We start from the raw sequence: 20,545 nt of genomic DNA on the forward strand, positions 1-20,545 counted from the left end.
CTCCCAGAGACAGCAAGTGAGAATGAGCGCAGGCAAGAGGAGAGGCAGTGCCGTGAAGCCTGGATGAAGCCGGATTGCTTTTCTCTGAAATATTTAAGCGAGCCAGGGGAGGGAGGAGAGCGGGAATGACAGAGATGGTGAAGGAAGTAAGAGTGAGGATCCACAGCTGTGAGGAGGACCAGGAGGAGGAGGGGGAGGAGGCAGGGAAGGAGAGAGAAGGATGATGTGGTTTTTTTTTTGTTTTTTTTTAAAAGAAGCACATTAATCACAGCTCCAAAACAGGAATCAGGGTGGGAATCAGCAGCTGGGAGAGGGAAAGAAAATGGAAAAGATGATTTCTCATTTAAAATACATTTCTTCAATCATAACTCTGAACGAAAGTGGGAATTTGCAGCTGGGCACAGAAGAGTGGTCCCTGATCAGAGGAGAAGGAATGAGCTCTGCAGCCTGCCCCTGGTCTCCAGTCAAAGGGAAGGGGAGGTGGGTGGTGGAGGCCTCTGTGGCCAAAATCAGGTAGCATTGCTCAGGGTGATCTGTGCAAAACATTCCTGCATCCCACTTCTGTTCAGCACAACTGCAAGTGTTTATTTCTGTGTCAGAACAAGCAAGAAGCAAATGTTAAAGTGAAGTGACTTTTCTATTTCTACAAGTGTGTTAGCTTAAAGGTTTATTTTCTTGCTTTTTTTTTTTAAGTTTCTTTGCCATGTGAGGGTTGTTTCTTTTTTTTTCTTTTTTTTTAACCTAGCTTTCATAGCTTGACCAATGAATCCAGCTTAACAAAAATATTTCTCTTTGTAGGCTGAACATTCAAAAACTTCACCGGTTTAAGTCCAAATGTGAGATGTTATTTTGTTTGAATGCCAAGAATTGTACAAAAATAAATAAATAAATAAATAAACAAACAAACACAGTTTCCAGGGGCATAATATTAATTCTCATGAAGTCTTGAGGAACAATGTTTAAATACTATTCAGTGAGACTCAGTAAAATTTCTCTTTTTGCATACCTCTAAGCACTGCATGTATGGGACTTGCCATGTGTGGCAACAGGAGTAGGGGAAAGCAGACTCTGTGCTTGCTCCCCAGTGAAGCTGGACATGCAAAGTGTGTTGCAACAATACTGTTACTTCCTTTACATTTGTATTTTCTACACCCAATCACTGATTTGCTCCTTATTTAAGCAACATTTTCTTGATAAATTAAAAAAGCAGCAATAGCCATTACTGCAGGCTATATACAGCCTCTAATATCACTTAAGCATATTACAGAATATAATATCTGGTACTTAACGACTAACTTGCATATGAAAGCTCACATAATGTCTCATAAAACCCTTAAAATGGCTTCAGTTTAAGAGTCTCTTTAAAAAAAAAAAAAAAGGAGAGGAAAGAAAAAAAAAAACACCTTCAGGGAATATTGTAAATGAAGTAGCACTCCAGCCTTAGAAAAAAAAAATTCACACACTTGCAGAAATTTTTAATATAAATTGAACACATTAAAAATTAATTTTGCATGACCATTTCGCATTGCAGTGCCAATGCATAGTTAAGATAAGGCCTTAACTCTTCTTTGTTTAAAGTAACATGGAAACATGTCTCTCTCTCCATTATCTGTACATAATTATAATTTTCATTAATCAGAAATTGGAACCCCATCCTCTTTAATGACAGCCCAGCTGGAGATCAATGAAACCCTACCTGTGTCACTGAGGAAACTTGCTATAAACTTTTAGCAAACTCATTAAAGAAAGGTGTGACCTCGCAATTAGATATGGATATACAGAACTGGGCGCACGCTTATGTCTTATGCTAGTCAGGAAGAAGAGTTTGGTTTGCTGGGAAAATAGACGGTCTATTTTATGAGACTTTGCTAGCAGAAATCTTGTAGATTCTCCAGTGACGTCAATTGTCAGATTTGAAGACTCATCTGACATAAATGCTGGCATCAAAGATGCTACACCAAGAAGCAGTCTGAAGATATTACATTTCAGTGAGAAGTATATATAGAAAAGACCTTTACCAATTTTCCTCTCTTTTTTTTTTTGTAGCTTTTGATTGGACTCATGACCACAGCTTTATGGCAAGGAATTCCCCTGCCAGGCACTGGTCACGAATGGACGCTGATGAATGCCACAGGCCACATCCCGTGCCAGCAGGAGCATGCTGAGATTTGTGCTCTGTACTTCTGGCAACTGCTCTTAATGGGAGAGAAGTGTCCTGATCTCTCGGATGTCACCACGTCACAACAGGCAACAAAGTCTTCCTTAGATGGACTTCTGTATAAGACATACTTGCTTCTTTTAATATCCCAAATGTATGATATTGTATTCCTTTATTATATAATTTATCTGTGGGACCTAGACCAGGTTTATAACCCCATTCTAAAAGTTTGTTATTTCCCATACATATTTTATAATAAATACATTCTTCTATGTCAGGAATTAAAACCTAAGTGAATGTTCACCATTTGCATTGGAGATGTTGTAGAAACAAAATACTTTGCAGTGTGGATTTCATAACTTCTATGACTTCTTTATCATTAATGCCCTGTTTATATATATATTTTTGCAAATTAAAATAAGTTTTTTAGCTCAAACCAGTTCTAACAATATTATCAAAATAAATTAATACATCTTCCTCCACATCCTCCTTCCTAATAAAATGTTACTTCAGGTACAAAAGAAATCTCCCACAACAACAACAACAGTTTAGTTCCAAATTGTCTCAGAACTTGCTGTGACTTCTAAAATAGAAATTGGACCTTGAAAATAAATATGCACATGAAGCTGCATAGCACTGCAACAGAAAAACTAGCGAGAATGGCTGCTAGAGAAAACGTACCTTCTTTAACGTGTAGCTAAATCCTACAGCATTTAACTGTGATTTTAATTGAGAAAGCCTTGACAAAGGATTAAAGCCTTCCGCCAATGTGCAAAGAGGCAGGAATCTGTTGTGCTTCTTCCCTATAGAGAAATAGTAGGAAAAATGGATGACTATGAAAGAGCAACGATGTCTTTGGATAGTTTTTCCATCATGCTTGATTTTGGTTCTGTAAGTACTGTTCCCCGCTTGGATTTTGCTGTTTTTTCATGGTTTTGGGAAAACACACAGATATTTCTAAAGGCACTTCTGGAAATGTATGGGCCTGCGTAGAAGGTGCAAGTACCTTCAGAAGAACGTACACAAGAAGACAGGAGCACTTCCTCCTGCCTCTCCCAATCACATCTTTAATCTCTTTATGTGGTTTATGCCTGTGGCTTTCTTAAGATGCCTCAGCACCTCCAGCTACAGACCATAACAAAGAACCTACAAGGTAGACCGATAAGGCTGGTAAGCCATCCTCACCACACTTGTGGCAGGCTGTTTAAAATAACTTGCATTTTCTTAGAGAACCCTTACCTATCAGGCTAAGAGCTTCTTAAGAATGACGTGTTGTTTTTGTGGTTTAGGTTGTGGTGCTGAAATGGAATTTCTAGCTACATGGTTCAGCATTTGAGACACAGGGATCTGACTTTGCTGTACTTGGGGATGAAGAGAGCTGCAGGGTCACTGGAGAGAGGTGGAGGTGCCTGGAAGACTATCATAAAGGACTTTAAGCAAGGTTTGGGAAGGTTAGCCCAGAGTGGGGAAGTGGTGCAAATGGGGAAGGCAGAAATGAGCGGGAATAGCAAGGAAACATCTCACTGCCCTGCCAATGCAGAGATGTGGTGCTTGCCCCCTTCACCCACACACTCACCTGCAGGGCTGCACAATATGCAGGCACTGGAAAGCAATGCACTGCCTGGGAATGATGGAACAGACTTACTGTTGTACTATGGGAAGAAAAAACAGGTCAAATTTTGAAAATGTTTCTCAAAAAAAAAAAAAGTAATGTTGCCATTTTCAGATGTTAGTTTTGACAATGAGACTTTGTCTTCACTCACAAACAATTCCTAGCTTCTGTTACCCTCCCTGCATCACTACTCAGATTTTCCACTTGACAATGGAACTTTTCTAATTTATTTTTTTTGATCTTCCCAAAGGCATTATTTTTCCAATAAATTTACCACTGATCCTGTCAACAAAACAAACATACTCATCAACTCTCAAGGCTGATTTCAGATTGGACATATATGTATCTGCAGATCTGTGGCCACAGATGTATATGGTAGAGAGTTCAGCATAGAAACTACTCTGTTCTTTATGGGATAGATTCTTTCTCCCTTTCTACTACAAAGTTGTAAGAGAATAAAAAGAAATTGTCTTTCACTGCAAGTCAATTTGTGGGATGTAATGGCACAATTTAGAAAGGAATATTGCAGACGGTAAGACCACTTGCATTAGAAGTCTTGAATCAGTTTGTAGGGCTATATATTTCTATAGCATTGTGTTTTGTTGTGTGTGAAATTTAATAAGAGATGTAAATCTACAAACAGCAATGGTATTGCCATAAAATATAAAAGATTCATGTATTATAAATAGATATGATAAATAAATTATTTATATGAACGTATATTTGTGTGTGTATGTGAGCACATGTTCACTTTCCTTTTTGAACTAATTAGTGGCAAAGTCATCTACTGTGCATTGCCCTGTGTGCAAGAGCTTTAATGACATTTCCTGCAAATAGCTGAAGGTAGAGCCTGCTTCATACTGAGATGGAGCAGCTCAGACTCATTCAGGTGGGGAACATCACAAACCATGATCTGAACAAAAATATCCAAGTCCAGCGAGGCTCAGGGTTTGTTTGGAAGTGCCGAGGCAGCTCTGAGAGCATCAAGCTGGCAGTCTGCTGCAAGCACAATGTAAGGGATTGCACAGGCTCTCTACATCACTGTCCAAAATCTTTTTGCAGGTAAATTTGAATTTTAACAATCTGCTGCACGTGTTACTGCAGCTTTCGGCAGCCTCAGCAACAGCCGTGCCGTGACAACTTCTTTCCCTGCACTGACTGACAACGCACCTCCCAGTGTGCCAGCTTCTCTGGGAGCACGTGTACTGCTCATTAGGATTAAGTCACATGAACTATCTGGTAGGCACTTATGGTGATAGATTTCTCCTTGGTAACCTGTTCATCTAAAGATAGCAGGCTATACAACCTCCTATTTTTAGGGTGGGTGGGACACTTCTAAATTAAGACTTGAGCAAAACAAAACTGTAGGAGAGCTCCAGAACATTAAAGAAAAATCCTGTGTGACTTCAGTTATGTTATTAACTTTTCCACTTTTGCTGCAGAAGTTGTTTCTGTCAATATTTTACTTTAGCGGTGCTGAACGGGAGGAAGGAGCAGGGTCCAAGCAGATGGCTGTCAGCAAACTGATGACGGCAGTTGAGAATTAGTGTCCAAATACAGTATTTAAAACTTGCTACAGTACATAGTTTCCTGCATATGCATGCCAAAATAAATCTGGTTTGGAGAACCTTTCAGGATCTTTATTTTATTTTTATTTGGAGCTTATTCTATTAAGAATAACTAAACAGGCAACATACCTTCTCTTAGTAGGGAGGGTAGATCCATCAAACATTAGGTACAAAACTAGCTGAACCAGAAAGCCCTTTCCAACATTTACTCACTCCAGCTATTGACATTCTAAGCACCTCTAAGTATCAGGATGAGTGATAACTGAGCAATAACATTAATTTGCATCCTTTTTTCCCTTAATCACTGTAAAAGTCCTTCCTCCTTGTGTCTGCCTTTTATGTTTTTTTTTTCTTTTTTCTCTTTTTCTTCCTCCTCCAGGCAGCCTTCCTGTAAGAGCTGGTAAGGGACAGCTACCATCATACTGGGGATATCTGAGGACAGATTTCCAGGACATTGAGCAGAAAAGTTCTGGCACCTGAACCAGATCCATTTTTGGCAGATGCGAACTGCAGCAGGTAATGGCTATTTCATTTCACACACGTCTCTTGGTCTATGTGTGACTAATATGTAGTTGTAGATACCTGGCTGCAGCAGGGTCAGAGCAGGGACAAGCTGTCTCTTCTGCAGTGAATTAGAGGCTTACATTCATTATCTTCCAGTACCTCATTAAAACAGCTTTAATGTGGTGAACATTTGATGGTAGACAAAAGCTTTAATCTTGTGAATATCAAACACACCTGTGTTACATTTCCTCTTGTGAGCAGTTAGCAGAAACAGGTTAACAAGCTATTTTAACTCCTTAATCTGCTGAATTTGTGTGGAAACCAGACTTTCACCATTCACCTGGGTTTGAACTCAAAAAAAAAAAAAAAAAAGCCACCTACTAACACCCCTAATTTATCAAGCTCTTTTTTCAAACTATGACTGCTCTAGACACTTTTAATCATCTGTTTAATTTTGCACCTTTTTTTTTTTTTATCCTGATATATTATATGCAGGTTATACTTAAGGCCCAGATTTGCCCTATTTTTCTTCCTCATCTGACCTAGATTCAAATTTACACACTGTGAAATAGCTAATAAATCCCCATTAAGGTTGTAAAAGGTGAAGGTTCAACCAATGTGCAAGTCATCAAGTTCTAATGTAAAACTGAATGAGCCTTGATATTAGCAGCAGCCTCAAAAAGTGAGGCTGAAAGGCTCTACAGGTTTCCAGCTTTATTTTTTTTTATAACAGACCATGCTTAAATCACCTAATCCAAGACAACGCTGTTAAGCTTGTACAACAACAGTGACAACAACAGATCTCAATAACAGTAAGAAAAAAATACTGCCGTCTACAACAATAAGATGTTGGTGCTTTTTCCTTTGTGTTACAGACACTTTTTATTTTCCATGCATTCTGTATATTTTACTGCAAGTAAATACAGTTCAATAAATATTTCTCAATAAATATTACAACCTCTAAATACAAACATTCATGTAAAAGTCTTGTAAAATGCATTCCTTTTGTATATCTCTCCATGTCCCTGAAACAGAGGGGTTTTTACTTTCCTGTTGAAGGCTTGGAAAAGTAGTTTGTCAGTCCAACTTGAGAGTGCTTTTTTTTTTTCTTACTAGCCATAGAAAGTATTACAATGATTTACAGAGACGCGCTGAAAGTAAATTATGTTGTAAACGCCTGTCCCTCGGGTCGACAAAGAATCACAGGGAAAAAATGCAAAAAGTTTGAAATTCCCAACAGCAAAGGTTGACAGGAAAATATGGTGTTGTTTTTCTATGAGTAAAAGTAACTTTTATGTTGTGTTTTCCCATGAGAAATTATAAACTTTCAAAGGAATTTTAGTCTCTTGTATGCACACATAAGAGCAATTTATCTGGTACTGCCCCAGTGAAAACACTGTTAAGACTTTAAAGCTGTTAGAACTATGGCTGAACTTCATCTAGACTGCTACTACTTATTTGTTCTTGCTGCCTCTTCTTGTCAAAACATTTACTCAGACTTCGAAGAGTTGCAAGTTGGCAACGTGTTAATAATATTAGAATGCATTTGTGTCGACCATGTGGCTGCAATATTTGAGTAAATTCATCACTTATTTAATGAATAATGAATTCACGAGAGTAGCTATGGAGATGTAGAACCATATGTAGTAAATTAAATGGGAACTTGTCAACGTACCGTAACAGTGAATGTCACCAAAGTAGTTTTGTCTGTTTTATAGCAGTGGTGATGCACTTACGTTGAGGCTGGTGTGTATGCTTTTCTTCCTAGGTATAGTACAGACACATTTTTCACACCTAGGTTCTAGCAGTGATTTCCAACAGGTGTGGTAATGAAGTGAGAATTTAAACAAGTTTCTCTTTGGTTTATGCAGCAATGGTGGAAGAATCTCAAGATAGTCAGCCTGTAAATTACTTAGCATTTTGAAGAGATAGGTAGAGAACTGCAGGGGTTTGGTTTCTTTTTGGGAAAAAGTCACAAAAGAAAGGGGGCAATGGATATTACTCAGATCTGTTCACAGCTGCTCTAGCACATAGTGAAACTCCAAACATCAAGGATGTCTTTCAAGACAATTAACAGGGGAAATTAGGCCAAAAGAATAATAGTAGAGATGCAAGAAGAAAGTCAATAGAAAATTCTGAAAAGAGGGTGGCAAATAAGTTCAGCAAGCTGGGTCCATCTTTCTGTTTGGATTCAGAGCCACAAGAACCCTTTTGGACATCATGTCAGGTCTTATGAGTATGGTCTTATGTGCCTCATTTGCAATGTCCAGTGGTTAGCAACAAATCTAAGAATTAGTGGCTGAAGTCAAAGGGCCTTCTGACCCCCTTCCCACATGCATGAGAACTCTAATTCCCTAGTGATCAGCTATTCTGATTCTCCCACTGAAGTTGTATCTTATGCACTGGTGTATGAGGACTATATTGCTTATTGTTAAGATATGGAAGCCAGAAAAATTCCAATGGAAGTTTTGAAGGATTAAGAAAATATCAGCTTCAAAAGAGGAGAAACCAGCCACAGAATCCCTTCTAGGGAATTATCTTAGGAAAAAAGAAATCTAAATTCAGGTCAGTGATTGCAGGTATGCAGGTAAAGAAGAATTTCAGTGTGGGTAGTCTTCAGCTTCCAACTCTGATTCTGCAGTATCCAGACTCTGATCACACAGGTGTAGGTAGGGAGCTGTGTAATACTCATCTGTGCACAGCAAGCACATGATATTTGGTGTGTGCATGGCTAAGGAAGTTTTACTGACTTGGAAAATATTTATAGTGCAACCTGGCTAGCTGAGGAATTTGGGATCTTCCAGTGCAGTTTTCATCCTTCTGTCAGACTTTATATTTTATGCCTAGGTGATACTTTTGGCATGTAAAAAGAGGTATCTTCCTGCTGATCTAGCCAAAGGTTGTTTGAGTATATAAGTAGGATAGCTTCATTGCAATCGGGGACAAATTGCAGATGAAGGGACAAATAACAAACATCATGACACCGTATACAACACAAACACTGTAATCCTGATAGTCCTAAGGCAGGAAAGAAAATCATCTTTAGGAAACAAGAGCAGAGTTCATACAGACTGCTGACATCTTTATTTTAATTATATTGGAAGACCACAACCAGCAAAAACTTGGCTTTTTTGAATGGGTTCTACTTAGGACATCTCTCCAGACTTCAGACATTTTAAATGCTTTAAGCCACCCACAGATATACAGCCTTTCAAGCCATAGGCAGTTCAAGTCTTGTCATAAGATTCTTCTTTCCAACACTTTTTTCCTGAAGAACTAATTTGTGCCACCAAGCCCAATGACAGACTGCTATCATGTCTGTAGTGTCTACCAACTGCCTTCCTGCATGGAGTAATTCATATCTCATCCTCCTAAAGACACGAGTCAGGCAATGGACCTATTTTGAAAACATAGCTCCTGGGATCTTCCTAAGATTCATTACAATGTAATTTCTGGAATCCATGTCACACCTACAAAATTTTCCCTTTATTTTTTCAGCTGTTGAATTGCGTTATATCTCATCATGTCACGTCATGTTGAATAGCATTATTGCCTTCAGAAATGATTGTATAGAGCATGACTTAATGTGTTTTGAATGATGTGACAGTATGTGACATATGTCATAAAATCATTGTCACCCATCAAAAAAGAGTGACAGATCAAATTCAAACAAAACTTACTATGTACTTTTAGTGGCTACCCAATCAACTAAAAACAAATATTTCAAATTCTGAGCCAAATGTGTGGGAGTATGACTCATTTTTGGTCAGTCCTTATATGCTTAACTTGGCACTTTACATTTCTTCCACATTTCTTCATGGCGTATTATCCATTTGGTGGTGAGGAAACTTGTTCAGTTCATTTATATTATTCAGGCTGCATATTTGTCAGTCCAATATTTCTAAAAATATTTTCTAGTCTTTTCCATGAATCGTCCCCATTTACCTTCTCTTTCTGGATGCATTTGAGTTATTGTGTTATAAAAGCAGCAATGTTACAGACAAGGTTGAATTTGTCGTCTTGCAATGTTGTGCAACAAGCTGAACTATCAAGAACAAGGAAATAATGTTCTGTAATTTTATATATGATGAATACAATATTTATGCAAAAATATTTTATTAGTTTATTTCCACTCTACATATTTGCTCATTGAACATTTCTAATAAGGAAAGACAGGAGTAAGAAAAATAAAAATACTTGAGCCTTGCGAATGAATTGATGCATCTTCTGACTAAACCAACATCAGTATGGGAATAAGCCCAAACAGCCTTTCAAGTTTGGAGTTGGGACAACTGGCAATATTCAGTAAGTAGTACCAAAGCATTACCATTGCACTATTTACTGAGTTAAAGACTGACTGAAGCCGCTTCCAAAGGGGAAAGGCAGTGTCATTCAGTGAAGGGATGTGAAAGATGATGTGGGTGCAATCCATCGTTGTGATCACATAAGGGGACCCTGAAATGTCATAAAATCCCACTTTGATCTGTTGTCACTACTGTTGGTTGTATGGAAAATTAACACATTTAATTAACTGCCTGACCAAAGCAGCTGTTACCTTATATAAAACCTTGAACATTGATGCCCGGCATATCCCACTAGGTGTTCGAATGTGCCAGTGGCATAAGACTGATTTTATTTTTATACCCAATGGCACAGCATGACTCCTCTTGCAACACACTCAAGTCAAGATCTTCTTTAAATTCTTCATAGAGCATAATGATGCTCCAGCCCAAATTGCTTAATAATGTTGTTCAGGCCAGCCAAGAAGATACACCACACACAGCAAAACATGTCCTGGCCAAACCAACTCCTTTCCCTGCTTTTGTTCCTGACATCTAAAAGTGTTCCTGCTGCCTAGACTGTGGATAAGTTTGGCATGTGATTTCCATTGGAGTACTACAAGTACTATTTTATTTATATTCAATTTCTATCATTTATGGCAGATGGTTACTTGCCTTAAATTTTTAAAAAATATCTTGGCTGCAGAATTTCAAATTAAAAGTAAACTATCCAAGTCAGAGGCAACTCTAAGTTCAGTTATTTTTACCAAATTTATTTTTGTCAAAGCGCTCATCCTGTGCATGCAAGTTTGCATGCATGCAAACATCTATATTTATACATAGTTTTCTTATGCTTGGAAGTACTTTTCTGCAATACATCTGTGTGTATACAGATTTATATATATATATAAGGTAAACCTTTCTACATATCTGAAATAGATGGAAATTATTGCATTATAGAGCGGAATATCCTACACATAGTGGAACATTTTCTAAATGCAGTTGTCAAGTTATAAATTGAGTTTTAGAATACAGTAGCCTCTAGACATGGAGAATTTTCTCTCCTGGTATTTTTACTAGTAATTATTTCTTCATTCCCCTTTCTATGCTGTGATAGTCACAAATGTGTTGTGGCTATCTAGAGAGTGTGCACTTCAAACAGAAGAGGCCAGTTTCTCAGCCAGCACAAACTGGCACAGTCTCACTGATTTCAGCAGAAATATTCATGTGTAATGTGTGGCCATTAAATAATATCTAACTTGCATACAGTATTTTCTTCCATAGGTTTCAAACCATTGCAAGAGAAATAGACCCCAATCCTGCAAACACTTATGTGTGTGTAACTACACATATGGGAATAATCCCATTAAATCAATGGGATTACTCGTGTGCATAAAGTTAAGCATGTGTGTAAGTGCTTGTTGGAGCTGGGCCTGAGAGAGACGACAGGATTTTTGAACCACTCATACTGTGGGTGCGAATGTTCCTATTGTGGTTGTGTAGCCTCAAATGTTCCTCTTGAAGTCAAGTGTTATTTGCAAAGGAAAAAAAAGCCCTTTTCTCCATCAAGTCAGGACATTTTAAGAATCTGCAAACAATCTATTGTCATAGCACAAGAACAGCTTATAAGGAGGTCTCAATAAGGCTGAACAAACCAGTTACAGACTGTGAAATCACTGACAATTTGGGTGGGTTCTGTTCCCCCAAGGTCTGATGACGTGTCCTTTCATACTTGTAAATTTATATAAACAAACTTGAATCTAAAGGTTGCAAACTTTATGTAGTTATGATTCACACCTTTTTCTTGATAATCACAAGTGGAAGGTTTCTTAGACTGGATATTTGAAAACTAAAAGAAGCAAACAAATAAAAATAGCAATTATGAAATTGTTTTAAAAAAAAAAGTCACTCTTGCTTGTTCCTAAAGAGAAACTAATTCAGCCTAAGTCAGAAGGCACAAAAGTTCCCTTTGTACGCAGGAAATGGTTGAATCAGAAATATTTTGGGAAAAGAACAAAGAAAGAACAAAGAATATGCAGTGCTCTGCCTAAAAAGTCTTATTATCTGTCCAGGGAACAGCTAAGGGCTCCAACCTCCTTAGCAGCAGATATGGAGAGATCTTCTTGTCTGCAGCTCCACTTCCCTGACACATATGCAGTCTGCTTCTTTGCTGCTTGCAAAAAAAAAAAAAAAAAAAAAACCAACCCCCCCAAAAATTTAAAAAATAAAAATAAAAAAAGAATTTTTCATGACCGTGGCTGTACCTAATCCCGTCTGTATATTCTCAATCAGTATTTAAACACTTCAGCTCTCAGAGACAGATAATCCCAAATGAGGGTATATCTGTACATCATATTACAAATTCCATAGCTGGGTGGTGTTAAGAGCACCTGCTTTATCCCCTGAATATCAAGAATTGGTAACTGAAACTGAAGAAATTCAATTTATCCTCACACCCTTTTGTTCATTGAATAAACCGACAATTTATACCATGTTGCCTCAGATCTTCGTACTCCATAGAAGATCCTTGACAACAGCCAATCTATAAACTAAATGCACAGATATTAATATGTAAAATATTGGTAAAAAATATCAAATATAAGCAAGTGTATACATTTATATATATCTTTATAGATGGCGTCTGAACCCTTGTGCAAAGCTGCCTGAGAATAACACAGAAAAGTAAGTGACAGTAAAAAGCATAGGGACTACAACAAGCTTGACCGTTATATATTACAGAAATAAAACTGGAAAATAGTGTGTGGTCTTCCTCTGATGCCATACTCAAGATTTTTATTGCAAACACCTTTCTTCAAACATCCATTTAACATGCATCCATCTGTCAAGCGATGTTTTCCACAGCAGTGTTAATGTGTATGTGCCCCCTTCCACTTTGGTAGTTCACACCTTTAACTAGGGCTGGAGCCAGAGTGCAATAAACAGGCTTCCACAGTTTTGAGTATGAAAGGCTCAAAATGTGAGAGACACTTCATCAAAAAAAAAAAAAAAAAACAAGGCAGGGCAGAATACAGGTTCAAAAGGCAATGGGCTTTAAAACCTTTCTTGCAAATACCTCTTCTATAAAGTAAGAATGATCTATTCTGTTCTGTGCAAAAACAGAATAGAAAGTAGTTTCTGATGGAAAGGGGACAGTCACTGGCTGAAAGAACCTTACCCAGCTCACAGCCAGGTGCTGTCTTAGCTTGTTTAAAAATATTTCTAGTTGTATTTAATTAGTTTTAACAGAACTCCCTCAGTGAATGTATCATTTCAAGTTTTAAGCTTTCCTAGAATATTTTACCTTTGTTCTGAAAAAAAAAAAAAAACCAACAACAACAACAACAAAACATAAAAATCAGTGAAATATAAAAACTTGAAAAAATATAGTATGAAAGTTACTGCCTTAATAAAATATTAAAAATGCATCAGGAATACAGTTCTGGCATTAAAAATAAACAATAACATTTCTTCCTAGTTACGGTTCACTTCAATTCTTTAAAAATTAATTATTACCTCTTTAAATATTTGATTAAATTAGATTTGGGTGGGTTATCGCTATCCACAAAATACACGTTGTTGTGTATAAATTTGCTTTCTTCAGTTTCTGACATGTACAGTCATGTAGTACGGCTGTTTGATTATTAGAAATCTAAATCCAATGGCTCTGTTTTGTCAGTTTGCAAAATATATGCTACTGAATCCTGTCACTTTGGATGAAAATGCAGTACTATGTTAGAAATATCTAATAAAGGAGGAAAAGTAAAGCAGCAAAAATATGTTATGTGATACTTGGAACTTTCACATCACATCTTATCCTGCTGGTATATCTCACTTAGTAGAAAGACCACATTATTTTTAATAATGGTTAATTAGGATTTGGGGATAAAAGCCTAGAAGTCATAAGAAATTGCTAAGAATATAAAGCCTATTCTGCTTTCAATGCATGAGGATTTATGACTATAGCTACTTAGATAGTAAGGAGAGAATAAACCCTGTAGCATGTCCTAAGAGAGGTAAGACAATTATTTCTCAAGTATTTTGATAAAAGTAAATTAGTATGTCCAACTGGATAAATAACAAATGTTGCTGGGTGAATGCAGTGGCGGATACAGTTATAAAGTATTAGTTTAAGTGAAACATATTATAAATGTACTCTATAACAGTAATAATAATAATAAAAGTTATTTCTTTTTTCTTTTTCTTCTCATAGTTTATAGACTATTTAAGGCTTCTGGGATGCTGGCTTCCAGTTTCCCGTACCAAATAACAATATCAAAAGTTTTGTCAATCATTTCACTTTTTCCCTGCTGGAGGAGAAGGTTTTATGGTTAAGAGAAAACTTGTCGGTCCTTGGCCTCTGTACCAGTATTGCTAACAAGGAAACACAGAGGGAAAGGATTTTTCCTGGCACCGGGGATGAGGACACAAACCAGCTAGGAGAGGCATCGAGACTCTCAGGTCAATCTGCTTAGAGGAGTCAGCAGGGATTTTGGTCATAAGACACAAAAACTAGATTTAAATATGTGATTTAGGAGATAACAATAGAGTCAATGCTACATGTCCTAAACCTCAGTCACCCAAATTTTCCTTGTTAAACCTGATTATTTCACTATTAGTCTTCCTTTATAGAGGTAAATTATATATAGGCTTTGTAAGTGAAACAGCTGAAAAGGTATATGTATATTTTTAGAAAGATCAGCTGAACTGGAACTTTACCTGAAACCACATGCTCTGAGATTCATTTGGGCTTTCCATTTTGTGCTTCTTCCAGAGAGAAATGATAGAGTTTGAGCCAAACAGGAAACAAGAACATTTGGCTTTGGGGGGATGTAGCTTCTTTTTTCAACTACATTGAAAATATCCTACTTAATTCCCAGAAAGTCAACATTAAAAAAAAAAAAGAAGAAGAAGAAAATGACCTTCCCTTTAAATTAATATCACAATATCGTAATGCCAACATCTGGCTCCTGAACATGTAGGATGGCTACTTTGAAATGGTAATTGACTTTGTGGTGAGGTGCTCTGCTCATTGTTCAGATATTGCAGATGACACTTCCCCTCCACTTGCTCTCCAACTCATGAACCTCTGCGGCTGAGCACCTCATGGGGACTGTGCAGAGACTGCTCTTGTGCAATGGGTTTCCTTATGTGCTTGGACTTGCTGTATAAATCAATTATTTGCTGGCTATATCATAAATTGTGCAGAGCTGCATTAATTACAAAATTCATTGAAGTTCAAGTTTTTTTCCTTGCAGATTTAAAATGGATATTTTAGTGGAAAATATTGTTTTATTTCTAATAATAGTGACATATTTTGCTAATTATATATGCATCAAAATACAGTATATTTAATTAAAAATAGAAATTAAAAAAGAGTTTGGAATCATAATAAAAAGTAGGTGTGTTCAGACTAACGTTCCTCCATATCCTTCATCAAGATCCCATACATTTCGTCATTGGCTATGCAGAGAGTTTGGGCTTCAGAGTTTAAATTCCTGTGGAACTGCTGAGGTGGTAGGATTTCACAATATGCATCCTCTCATTCATAAAAATGCCCAAGTAAATGTCACTATTTTTCCTTTGAAGGAGAGTGCCCATCAGGATGTGTACTTTATACCTTCTACATCTGATGGCAGGACTCAGCTCCCTGCACTGCTTCAAGCAGCTTTACCTTTTACTTATTTTTCAGTCTGAGATGTCTAACTTTACAGAAAGACTGAGCTTTTGGCATGAATCTCACCCATTTATCGAAGTAGCACAGGCTTCTCAGATTAAAATAGAACTAGAGTGGACTGAAGAGGCTGCATGAGGCATTCATCTACCCTTCGCTGTGAAGTAGAGACACCCAAATAATAGCAGCAAAATCCGGAGGAATATCAACTATCTTGCGGAGAATGAGAAAGAAAGTGTCTGGAAAACCAGCCTGCAGATTGAACTCTTCCTGCTTCAGAGCCATCCTCGGGTGCTTCAGCTCAACAGCTATATACAGCATTGAAGCACTCAGCGTCGTAGGGCAGGAAGCTGGGCACGGGCAATAGTGTAGGAAAAAATGTTTTCGTGATTATATATGTAATAATCTGAGCTTCATTTGCATATTTTGATTTTGCTATTCAGTAAAGTTTGGTCCCTGAGGCACTTGGTAAGGTCAGCTGAGGGGCGCCGGGAAACAGCACGGGAGAGGCGATGGAGAGAGCTGGCCCACGGCCAAGAAACCTGCCCAAAAGTGGAGATAAATTGTTCCTGTTTGGGGAAAAAAAAAAAAAAAGAAAAAAAAAAAAAGCAGCTTTGGATGGGAAGGCTGTTTCCACAGCCAAGAGGAATTATTTAGGTTGGCTAATGTAACACGGCCAGTTGATCCTTTGCCTTTCATATTCTTACTTGCCTGCCTCCCTCCTCTTCAGGACAGTCTGAATAAAGGGAAGGAGCAGACAGATGTTCCTGGCCTGCACTGCTCGGGTGTCGGGGCACATCCGAGATCCTTTCCTCTCTTCAGAGACACCCAGCTGGGAATTGTGACTCACAGCTGGATCACAAGGGCCTTGCTATCAACCTAGGAAGATGATGAAATCTCAAACCTTTTCCAGCTACAAAAGAAAGGGGGGAAAAAAAGGAAGAAAAATTTACATGAAGGGAAGGAAAATTTGTTCATCCTCTCTGACATTTCTGTTGCTTTTTGTTGTCCTTATAGAGACAGGCTGGTCAGGACACTAAGGAGATGGTTATCTTGCTTCCTAGCTCCTACACTCCCAGCACTGGGGCAGCTTCTGGTCAATCATTTTCCACCCTCCTTAAGTAAAGTAAAGGAAAAAAAAAAAAAGAGGAAAAGGGAGAGAAAGGAGAAAACCTACTCAGTCGATGCTCAGCAGAGCTTTATTCTTTCAGTCAACAATTTTCACACAAGACCAAGATCCCATCTTGCAAAAACGATCCCAAATGGGGTGGCCAAGCAGGTCCCTATAGGATCCCAGTGTTTCAATGGCCCTGGGTTGTTGTAGGTTTGGGTTAAGGGTACAGTAGGTGCTATGATGGCATCAGCCCACGCTGGCCTGCTGGGCTCCACTGCCTTCTGTAGCCAAAGAACTCAGATCCTTTGCACAATGATGAAAACCCCATAAGTTTTGATGTAGCTTCTTCACCCAAACCATACAGTGCGTGTAAGATAATGCCATATCACACAACCTAACTGAAAGTAGATACTTGCTTTATTCCACCTATCATAGAATTGTCCTCACACTGGAATTAAAAGCTCAGAGCATTCTGCTCTTCAAGAGTAATCACCGGTACTTAAGGAAAGGGAAATTAATTGTTTAGTTATGGTGATATTAAAACATTCACAATAAGACAGCTTTCTAATTTTTAGGCGACAATGCAAAAAAAAAAGAATGTCCGCAGCATCATGAGCAACTGGGAGCCATCAGAAAATATAATTAGCTACAAAACAACAAGGGAATGGAAGTCGGTGAGCTCAGAGGTGTTTCTCTCCAGCAGCAAGGACTATACAGTTTGATAATACTGAGTGCAAGCCATATCTGGCATGGTGCAAGGAAAAAGAGACTGAAAGCCAAGCATGATTTTAGGTTTGAGGAACACTACAGGATTCGATGAAAGGTTTATACTGTGCAATAGAGCAATCACTATGACAAAAATATGATTATTTGAGGAGAAAGTACAAAAGGGAGTGAGCTAGAGGAGAGTTAGCAGGAAAAGGAAGAAGCTGATGAACAAGGATGAGGACAGGAGTGTTATCCCTTTATGCCTAAAGGATTTTTTTTCATGAAGTTCCTCGTATGATAATGAATGAATTGCACCATAGGAAGGCTTACTACCTAGGTGACATTAATGGCTTGGAATAAAGCAGATCCTGTGTTATGTGGTTGGTTTTTTTTAATCTCCACCTCTCCTCTCTTACTGCTGTCATGTGAAGCACACTCCCAGCCTGAACACATCACGTAATTCGTCTTTGTTTCACTCTTTGCAGCTCATATGTCCTTCCTTCTCACACCATACTTAAAATCACCACACAATTCTTTTTTTTTTCTTTTTTTTTTTTTTTGTAAGAACACTTTTCCTCCCTTGTATTCATCCCAGCAAAGGAGGAATTTTTTAATGTACTTTTTTTTTTTTTTCCTGATGGTGCTCATTCTCATGCCCTTTTCCTATCACAGTGACAGTCAGATTTCCTCTGATCCATTCAGAAGCAAAGAATAAATAGTAACACACCACTGTTACTGCTGTATTTCCTTGTTATTGATATATATCCTCTATTGTGGTGTTTTTCCTTGGGACCTCTTTTTCTAACATGGTCTGCTATCGACAGGTTAGATTCAAGAATAGAAACATAGGTGAGACTCCAGACCTTAAAGTTAGCAGTCTTCAACAGTAATGCAGAAAAGGAACTCTGGTTCATGATATATTAGGAATAAGGCGTTTTTATATATACAAAATACACAAAAAGGACTAAAAAGTTCTTCTTGTGCAGTAATTCAGCCTGAGTCATCCTGCATAATGTTCAAAAGTTTTCTGCCTTACACATACTTAGCTGAAGTTACTGTACCCATTTAACTCTTCTTTCTGTCCTTCCCACAGACCCTTCTCCTCCACCTTTCTACCACTAAAGCTCATTTCAGCTATTTCTGTCTCACTTTAGTTGATCACACAAATATAAAACCCATTTGAAACCTCAAGTTCTCAAAACTGATGAGAAGAATTTTCTCTGTTCTAAGGATTAGGGTATTTTAGCTTATTTTTTAATTTTTTTATTTTTTTATGTTTGAAGTTGGGAGCTCTTGCTGGGATACCGCTCAGTGCTATAATTAATTACCTGGTTTACTTTATTCAGAAATTTTCTTTTATTGGATAGTAATTGGAAGGAATTGGAAGTGAGCTCAGAGATCTAACTCCGTGTCTTCTGGAAGTGATCTAACTGTTGGATCAGTGTGTCCCTGGCACATTTGTAGAACAAATTCATATGTCGGCTTCCACAAAGCACTGGTAGTGTCTCTGCTTGCCAGCTCTTCCGTTCTACTGCAAATGAAACAAAATTCAAACTTTAAATCCAGCCTCTGCAGCCTGTTCCAAGACTGAAATTCAAACGTGCAGATCAGAGGCCACCTCTTCAATGTTGGTTTTGGTTAATCAAAAGCTTAAATGGGCTTGCTTTTTCAGATGTGGACTGGATACTGTTGAAATTTAAAATACAAAAATGTATTATTTTGCTATTTTTTTCTTCGATGTGCCAGAGATGTCATGAGAAGTATTGATCTCTTGTGTTTCCCATAATTTAAAACACCTTCTGGATCAGGTGATCTTAACAGACTGGCACACCCACTTGGGCCAAGTCTTCATGATTTACATATTATATATTTCATAAAGAGAAAGAACAAAAATGTTCAAAACAGATTTGCTTAGCAGGCCCCACATTAACTGCTGTATTGCCCACAGAAACTTCACCAGAAATGGTCTAATACTAGTTTTCTTTTAATCAAGCCCTAATCTGCATCCTTTAAAAGGTTTCAGCTTTTGACTGATCTGAAAGGGCTACCCTGTCCTTGCAGTGTTGATATAAGATTTATTACAAGGTTTGATAAATAATATTTTTAAACTCAAATAAATAAAGTCTCTGAGCATTTTTTTTCTGAAAAGTTTACTACATTTATGAAAATTTACAAATGCCTCTTGAGAACCCAAACTATGAAGATAAAGAAAACAACAGGAGCAGACAAGAGAGTGCTTGTATTCTGAACACAAAGACATTTTAAAAGAAGGCAAAGCCTGACATTTGCCCCATTTTCAGATGAACAAAAAAACATAAATAAATTACTAAATAGGCTTATTACAAACTCATTCTGCTTTTTCATGTACCTACAGCAAAAATGAATCGTATTTTAATGCAGGAAAACCAGGTGACAACATATTTGAATTCTGTATAAAATAATGAGCTGTATTTTCATTTGAGATGTGTCAAAATAAAATACCACTGGGAGAAAGTGTGTCTTACTGAATCCTTTATAATAGGCAACATAACCAGCAATGTGTGAAACCAGAGAAATTCAAAACCGCATACTAAGAATCACCTTTAAAAGGTGGCGAGAGTGGGTTATCTTTCAATTCATTCCAGCTCTTCCTATTGAGATAGGTCATGGAGAGGAGAACCCTTAAAAAGGTTTTGGGGTCCACTATGAGAACAGTTGCTGAATGGGAGATATAGGTATTTGGGGTAATGTAATGCCCATTAGATAGTACAAACTCTGAGCTGAGCTGTCTGGGATTTGGGCTGTGCACAGACAGACAGATCTTGAAACTCAGTCTGATACAACCAACAGTTTTTTATTTTTATTTTATTTTATTTTATTTTATTTTATTTTATTTTATTTTATTTTATTTTATTATTTTATTATTTTATTTTATTTTATTTTATTTTATT

The sequence above is a fragment of the Anser anser genome, assembly GCF_964211835.1.
Source record: "Anser anser genome assembly, chromosome: 6".
Lineage (NCBI taxonomy): Eukaryota > Metazoa > Chordata > Aves > Anseriformes > Anatidae > Anser > Anser anser.